Here is an 8,618-nt window from a genome sequence, read left to right on the forward strand (position 1 = left end):
AACAAACCAACAGAATGAAAGACAAATCAAATAACAATATAACCTCCAAATCAAAAAAAAAACCCAAAAACAACGATCCTAACAATAGTCTATTCGAAAAGCACCCGAAGACCAAATCAAGCGCACCCCCTCATCAAAACCTCAACCCAGGCTTTGCATAGAAAACCCAGACTAAAAACACAGATGAGGAAAGTGATAGACACAAAACAGAACCCAGACATGATATAAAGCTGAGGCTTCTTTGCTTCGCAAATGCAAACGCATCGTGCAAAAGAAGACATCGACAACACGTGTTTGATATCCCAGACACATTATAAGGCAGGTGTCGAGTAAGTGGCATTTTTGTGAATAGATTCGAACTGGGGGCGGAACCGTATTTTCGCACAGTAAATGAACAGTTGTAATGCCTTCCTGCTATAGTATATAGAATAATGGTTCTGAAGTAATAATATATGAGAATTGATTCATTGTTGTACTGTGTCTGAATATAAGGGTAGACTCAACACTGTTTAGTAGTAGAAGAAATGATAACACATGTATATAGGAAGACATTATTCACAAGAAAATGCTGGTCACTTTTGATATAGGTTTGAAAAGGTCGACATTGAAGGCATTGCTTTGTGTCTGGTCATTTGGGTTATAAAGTGGAGATTTTATGCAGATGATAGTGGCTGCTGTTATAACAGGTCAAGGCTGTAATAACCAAGGCATGCATATTTTACCAAAACAGAACAGAAAACCTTGGAGTTCACCATGTTATTTGTGGGTAGAATATCATTTTCTCTGTTGTTTTTAAATAAAAAAGGTTGAAGAGATGTTTTTTTCAGGGGTTGTCAAAACTCTTGAATTTATGCTTTCTAGATGCTTGGTGGGAACAAGTGCTTTTTCTCTTGGCACTCAGGCACTGTCTTTTTGAAGTATCAACACTATCTTTAATAGGTTCATTCAAGCAATAGGAGCAAGAAATAACATAGAGATATCAATTATGGAGTAAATGGATCATTCTAATCTGTATTCTGTAATAGACTACAGTCTGTCAGAGATGCAACAAATATCTTTTTAATCAAGTAATCATCCTTGTCTCGCGCACTTTGATTTGCAGATTAAGGTCATGAAGCATTTATACTTTGCCGAACTAAGTGAGACGTACTGGAAGATAGCAACTAAACTTCAGCTGGTATGTAATCAGTAATCATATATCCACATGTGACAGATTTCTCCTGATATCTGTTGCACATTTCCAACATCACTGGCTCTACAGTCCCCATATTGCTTCGCTCATTCCGCTGTTCTTTCTGTTTGCCAGCAGGATTCTCATCTTCAACAGCAAACATCTGACCAGTATGACAAGCTGAGCATGTTGAAGAACAAGCTGGAGGACCTCATAATAGTCTTGCACTATTCCAAAACTGACATTTCACTCGTTTTGAAGGAGCAGTTGGTTTTCTACGAGAAGCAGATAGTAGATTTCATTGATACAAATAGAATCAGGTAGCCTGTAGCTCCCACCACCTCATATGCGCTCCATAGTCTGTTGGTTTATTCTACCTTGGTGCCTTCATGGTAAATGTATGTCTGGCCTAACAGAAACCAAAAAAAGTGATGTTGTCTCATCAGCAGAAGATTTTTGTTCTTGGTTTTTGCCAAATGTTATGCTTTGTGGTTAGAAACCTTTGGTCTGTTTGATTCTCTTCTGTTTAAACTCAGAGGCATGTTAGTTGTTACATGCCATTAATGATAGCAAGTGGCCTTGCTGTTCCATGGTTTGTTGTTATGGTCGAAGAAGGGCAATCTCAGCCTTAAGATTAGTACAAGTTCTGAAACAGCATCTTGTTCTTGCTAATTTTGGCTGACATTAGTACATAGAAAAAAGATGATTGTTCTTTTTATATGCATAATTCCATTAGAATGATTGTTTCTTTTTAATCTTACTTGACGCAGCTTAAGTTTTCTGGATTAATTGTTATTCAGCTGGGGGATCAAGTAAGAAACTGGCCATCCTTATCATGTCATTCTTGTAATCTATTCGCCTAGTCTTAATCATTAGCTTTCTTTCTGTTGGGTGAACTGAAAATATTGTAAATTTAAAGTCTTGGAAGAACTGTCCAGGTGGTTTCACAAGGAGAAAAGTATACATTTGATTAAACAATGGACACAAAAGCTCAGCCTAACAAGTTAGTGGCAAGGAATTCTGCTCCAAGTTTGGGATATAACACAGATGTTTTCACATTCTTTAAATAGTACGAAAATATTGTAAAACCATGCTCTCAACGCCCATACAAATTCATCAGGCAACTAATAATGTCAGATGGGATTGAATGACAACGAGCAATCCTAGTTCCAATAGGAAATGTTAAGAAACTAAAGAGTGCATCAGCATATTCATAATGGGACTCTAAGAAGATGATAGTACACTCTTCTTCCCTCCGCCGTCCACTAAAGCCTTCAAGCTAATATCACTTATTATCAGCCATGGCCACAAATAATGGTTGCAAAGGAGAGGATACCGATGAAGATAGCTGATATATATATATATATATATATACACACACACACACACACAAGCTGAATTAAAACACTAGAGTGATCTGATACCGTATTTATGTAGATCGAGTTTGAAGATGACGAAAATTAGGAACCAACACTAAAGTGAATTCTGTTATTATTTTAGTTTCTTCATTTCCAGTTCCGAAAGATGAAAAGAGAAGTGAAGTCATAAGGATAGTGTGCAAAGGAATTTGAAAAGACAGTAAATAATTCCTCGTGTCATGGAACATATTGGAAGAGAGAGGGTCGGCTTAACATATTAAGTTACAAGAAGATCAAGAATTCAAAGAGCCTACCAGAGTGGGGATCGATATACGTAGTCTTTCAGAGACTGGCTAATAACCAAAGTTCGTCTCCTCTGTTCCTTCTTTCATTTGCAAAATATAACCATTCGCATTCTCTACAATAAAACTGATGGTCTATTATCCTGAGTCTTTTCGTCTTCTAAAATTAAACTAGTATAAATTGGGGAAGCTTGAAGAGTTTTTTTTTGGTCAAGTGGAAGCTTGAAGATTAGAAGTTTACTTTGCTGGGAATAGATGCCTTTACACTATAAGGTCCTTATACTTGATTGTCTTGATTGTCTTCATCAATATGTAACATGTTGTTATACACAACGTGTACCGAAGTATCGAGAACATTATTGATATAGCCCTTATTCTTCATTGAAACACTTCTTAGATCCCTATTATTTGGCTGCACCATATCTTAAGAACCTCAAACTGGAGATTGAAGATGTGCAGAGTACCGATAATTCCTCTCTGCGCCTTTTCTGTTCTAGGAATTGCAACCTGGGCAAATGCCACGAGTTTCCAGATTTTTTTCATTTCCAATATTCTATATAAATGTCTTCTAAAAAAAAAATAAAATCTATAATAAATAAAAAGTAAATACAATAACATTGAACAATTAATTACTAGCTAGCTCATTTTATTTCGTACGTATAAGTTTGGTATGTCTTATGACTTGTGTACACCAACACTTATAATTTAAGAAGAGATGATCGGTGAAGTATGTTTTTTTTTTTTTAGATAAAGAAGAGATGATGAAGTAATCTTGCATCCACTTTATTTATATTGTTACTATTTGTGAATTGTGATCGTAAATTTCCAGTAATTAACTTGTTGCTTGATTATTTGTTTGTTGAAGCTGTTTATATGCTAATTAACTTAACATACAAAGGCTAGGGTTTCTTTGGTTTCTTGGCAATGCCTAGGGTATAACACTTGGTTTTAGCTAAGCCTAATCGAACAACCTCATTGTTCAAGATCCATTATGGCTTATGCAATATCATTTGAACCATGGTACGTCAAATAAAGAAAAACCAATTGGCCAACATATATGGGAGCATGGTAATTAATGTGACTGCTAACTGTATACTTTGTTGTAGCTGAATGACTCGATCAAGCTGGCAAATTGCGCTTGGATTCTCTCTCAATCTTCAGTCTTCTGGACTTGTTATCTATCAATAAGTTGTACAAAATGCAGACGATTTTTGTTGTAATTTGCTTTCATCATGGGCACCAATAATTAGCAAGCGTTCGATCAATCTACTATAGTAACAACTGCAAACAGAGTTAGATAGTGCTACCACGTACACTGATGTTCATCAAACCAATTCAACATTAGAAACCTTCGATTACAAGTCCAAACTACTTCAAAAGCGACGGTCATAAGCAGAGAAAGACATAGAAAGATGCACAGAAACAAGGAAAAAAAACATGCAAACGAAACCACGACCAAAGAAGTCTAATCATTTCCCTTGATTATTAGAAGCAGCCTTCACCACCTCAGAGACAGCAACAACCGCCCCAGCAGCCGCCGCAACAGGACCCATTACTGGGGCAGAGCATGGCAGTACAGTCGTTATTATTGGGGAAGCTTTTGTTATAGTAGCTGCAACAGCCCCAACAGTCGGTGCAGCAGAGATCACCCCATCGTGAATGGTCTTGTGAACAAACGGTGCAGCAGTGACAACTCCGTCATGGATGGTCTTGTGCACATCCGGTGCAGCCGCAACTGCAGCGGCCACACCCTCATGAACAACATGGTGAACATGAGAGAATGCCTGGATAAACTGAGACCAAGTCATACTTGCAGATTGAGTGGTAAATTTGTAATCTGATAACTTATTGGAAGTGTATTGTGAGAATGATCTCTATTTAAACTAGGTGGAAGGATCTGATTAGCATAGCCCGTTCAGTCACTTACTTCGATCTAATAAGATTTTAATGTGCGCATGCGCTGCGTAGATAATAATGACTGAAGGGTTGTCACCAGAAAAACCTTTTGGTTAATCTTCTGAAGCTACAAATGTCACTCATGCATAAATTGATCAGTGGGCAAGGCTAAGACTGGCTAGTCCTACTACTAGAGGGAGAAGAAGATCTAAGCAATAAGATCCGCATGCAAAGACTATCCCAAGATCAAAAGGCGCGCTACTAGCTCTGGTTCAATCAAACGACAGAGGAAAGCTAAATAAATGATATTTCTTGATAGACGGGGGGCTATAAGCTATTTTTCCATATAAATAAATCGATAATTATTGTTGATAAGCTCAAGTCTCTAAACTCCAGTTTCCATAGATTGTCGAAAAAAAAACTCCAGTTTCCATAGGAGCTCAAATGAAACCCGTAGTGTCCAAACGTTCGTATCTCACAGATCAGCCCTGCCAAAATCTTTCACTGTCTTTCGTAAAGAAGAATATCTCTGTGACTGGTAGTGATGAAAGCCATGGAGCGGAGTGACGCGGTTCCTCTGTTGGAATAAATCCTTGGTTGGTTCGGGCACGTATAGCAGCCGTATTCCACAAGCTTATGATGTTGCCAAGAGATCACACGCAAGAAACGTATCAAAAAAATCACACGCAAGAAACGAGTGGTCAAATCTCACAAATTTCAATAAGATGCGAATTTTTTTTGTATAACTTTATTAATGAATCAAAAATTAGTCTAGACAATCAAACAATTCAGTTTATTTCATTATGAAATATTAAAATCCGTCTTGACGTCAAAAACAAAATACAGGAAATTATAAGCTTTTGAAAGAGTGTTTAGTAATTTCTAAATGGCGTGCTATAAAGTGCATGCTAATCAGAGGTAAAGAAGGTCAGAAAAGCATAACTGGACAAATCGGCAAACTCATCTAAACTTTTGAAAACTCGTTATCACACATTACATGAGCAAACACACTGACTAAACTCTAAGAGCATCTCCATCCAAATATGCAATTTGGACACCTCTATGCAATAACTCTAATATAATGTTGCCAATAGGCCTCAAACCAAATAAGCAGCATCAAATTTAACACATAATGATTGAAATGACATCGAAGGGAGGTATCAAAAGGGCATTAAGGGGAGAAAAACTCAAATTTGTTTTTACCAAGGAAGAAAAAATCAAAAGTTTCGACGATATTTTGCTGAAATTTTCGTTTTTCTCACCCAACGATATATATTTCCCCTCCTAAACATTTCTCGTCCGAAACTCCTGATATTTCCTGAAATTTCCGATATTTTTTTATATTTCTTAATATTTTCCGATATTTTCTGATATCTCCTAACCATCAGTGTTATAGGAAAAAATTATACATCAAGAGAAAGAGGCAAAGGAAACATGTCAAGGCATGAAGATGATTCTTTATCTCCCACTATTGACTCATTTGGTGTGGGAGGAAGCAATAATGGATCATACCCTTACGGCCAAAATCTAGCAATGCCTTATCCAGTATATACCATACCTTATGGGGTGCAATCAAGTGATAACTCATGGTCACAGTCGGAAGGACAATCTTCCAATGATTATGGTTATGACCAAGGTCAAGCGATGCCCAATCCCTACTATAACTTTCAGTATGAAAACCCACAGTCAGCCCCCCTTAACCCATACTACAAAAGTGAGGTATCATTTAATGACTATTCTTTACAATACACTAAAGGCTCTACACAGAGAGACGATAAAGATAGTGAAAATTTTGTACCTCATAGGTCTTCTACGTGGTTTTTGAAGTACTCATGTAATTCCATGTGAAATGTATCATATGTATATAAGGCGTGATGGCCTAGCCTCCCTTTAAGTTTTAAGCCATAAAAAAAAATGTTTAAAGTAAACTTTTAAGAATTATTAACGGTTCAGCACTAATCTTTTCACCTTAACTTACTACAACTCCCTATAGATCAATGTTTATTTTAGGTTTTCATTTCAAATATAGTACATAATATAGAAAACAAACATCTCTTAAAGTTTGGTTTAAAGTTTCCTTGTTTTTCTTCAAATTTACATCAATTTTCTAATTTTTTTACTGCAATCGATATTTCCGCGAAATTTTCATATTTTAAAAAGTCGAAATTTCCGTAATCACCGAAACTTTCTTCCTTAGTTTTTACTTCACTATCAATTTTTTCGCAATGATCTATTCTCAGGCATATATTGGAATTTTTTTTAATTTTTTAATTTTTTTATTTTTTTTTTGCGGGAATGGCATATATTGGAATATAAAATTCAAGAGAAAAAAAAGAAAGAGAGGGAAGGAGAACAAGGTAAATGAACAATCAGTCAGCGGTTACAAATATAGCCACTCCCCCATTCTTCAACGTGCGCCTCCATTCACAACATCTGCAGAACCCCAAGCCAGCCCTACCGTCCTATCAACAATGGACATCAGAGAAGCTATCTCCAGCCAAACCAACGTCGCTCTAGAGTTAACCAAGCATCTGTTCCTGACTGAATTCAAGGGGGAAGAACATGGTGTTCTCGCCCCTTTCCCTCCACTTCGCTCTGAGCCTTATAGCCTCCGGGACAAAGGGTCCTTGTCTCGAGCAGTTTCTCTCTTTCCTCAAGTCCAGATCCACCCACCACCTCAACTCTCTCGCCCATGACATCGTCACTTTCGTTTTAGCAAATGCATCACCCGATGAAAACGACATTATTCGCGGTCCTGGTCCTCGTTTGTCCTTTGCCAATGGCGTTTGGGTCGACAAGTCTCTTCCCTTCAAGCCCGATTTCAAACATCTAGTCGACATTGCTTACATGGCGGCTCTGGAGGAAGTCGATTTCAAGTTCAACCCGAAACAAGTGAGTGTAGAAGTGAATTCCTGGGCTGAGAAGGAGACTAACGGCCTCATCAAAGATATTCTTCCTGCAGATGTCGTCAACAGCAAAACGGTGCTCATCTTAGCAAATGCTTTGTACTTCAAAGCATACTGGGCTGAGAAGTTTTCTCCCTCAAATACAGAAAAGAATGACTTCTACCTTCTAAATGGGGGCTCGGTTGAAGCAGTCCCTTTTATGAGGGGCTATGGCTGCTGGTATATCGGTGTCTTTGAAGGCTTCAAAGTCTTGAAGCTTGCTTACCGAAATCAAGGAGTTCATCCCCGGTGTTTCTCTATGTACTTTTACCTTCCAGATGCAAGAGATGGGCTGCCAGCTTTGGTTGAGAAAGTTTGTTCTGGATCTGGATTTCTGGACAGCCATGTTCCTCATTCAAAGCTTCGTGTGGGTAAAATGTTGATCCCAAAGTTTAAGATTTCTTCTGGTTTTGAAGCTTCAAAAGTCTTGGCCGGATTAGGCTTGGTGTTGCCTTTCGTTTATGATGTTAAAGGAGGTAATGTGACGGAGATGGTGGAGTCTCCGGCCGGTGAGGACCCTTACGTGAAGGCAATATTTCACAAGTCGTGTATCGAAATCGATGAGGATGGTACTGAAGCTTCAGCTGTTACTGTGTCTGTGTTGTATGGTAGTGGTGGTGGTCCTCCACCTCCGCCGGAAGTCGACTTTGTGGCGGATCATCCGTTCATGTTTCTCATCAAAGAAGACAGTACTGGAGCGGTGTTGTTCATGGGGCATGTGCTCAACCCTCTTGATGGTTGATCATGTTCTTTGCCCTGCTACTCACTGTGTGTTTTCATGTCATTCCTGCTTTGGTTTGTTTGTTTTCATTACCCGTAATTTCCTGCTTTGGTTTGTTTGTTTTCATAACTTGTTATTTCCTGCTTTAAGTGCTTTTATGTGGTGTTTAGTCTTCCTGTATGTGTTGAACTTAAATTATGGAATATCAAGTAGTTTTCTTTCAGA

General features: G+C 38.0%; 1 pseudogene; it reads left to right on the top strand.

Moving 5' to 3' along the window:
* Positions 1–7,198: 7,198 nt before the first annotated feature.
* Positions 7,199–8,414, top strand: LOC101290846 (annotated as a pseudogene).
* The last annotated feature ends 204 nt before the right edge of the window (positions 8,415–8,618 follow it).

This window comes from Fragaria vesca, linkage group LG3 (genome assembly GCF_000184155.1).
Source record: "Fragaria vesca subsp. vesca linkage group LG3, FraVesHawaii_1.0, whole genome shotgun sequence".
Taxonomy (NCBI): domain Eukaryota; kingdom Viridiplantae; phylum Streptophyta; class Magnoliopsida; order Rosales; family Rosaceae; genus Fragaria; species Fragaria vesca.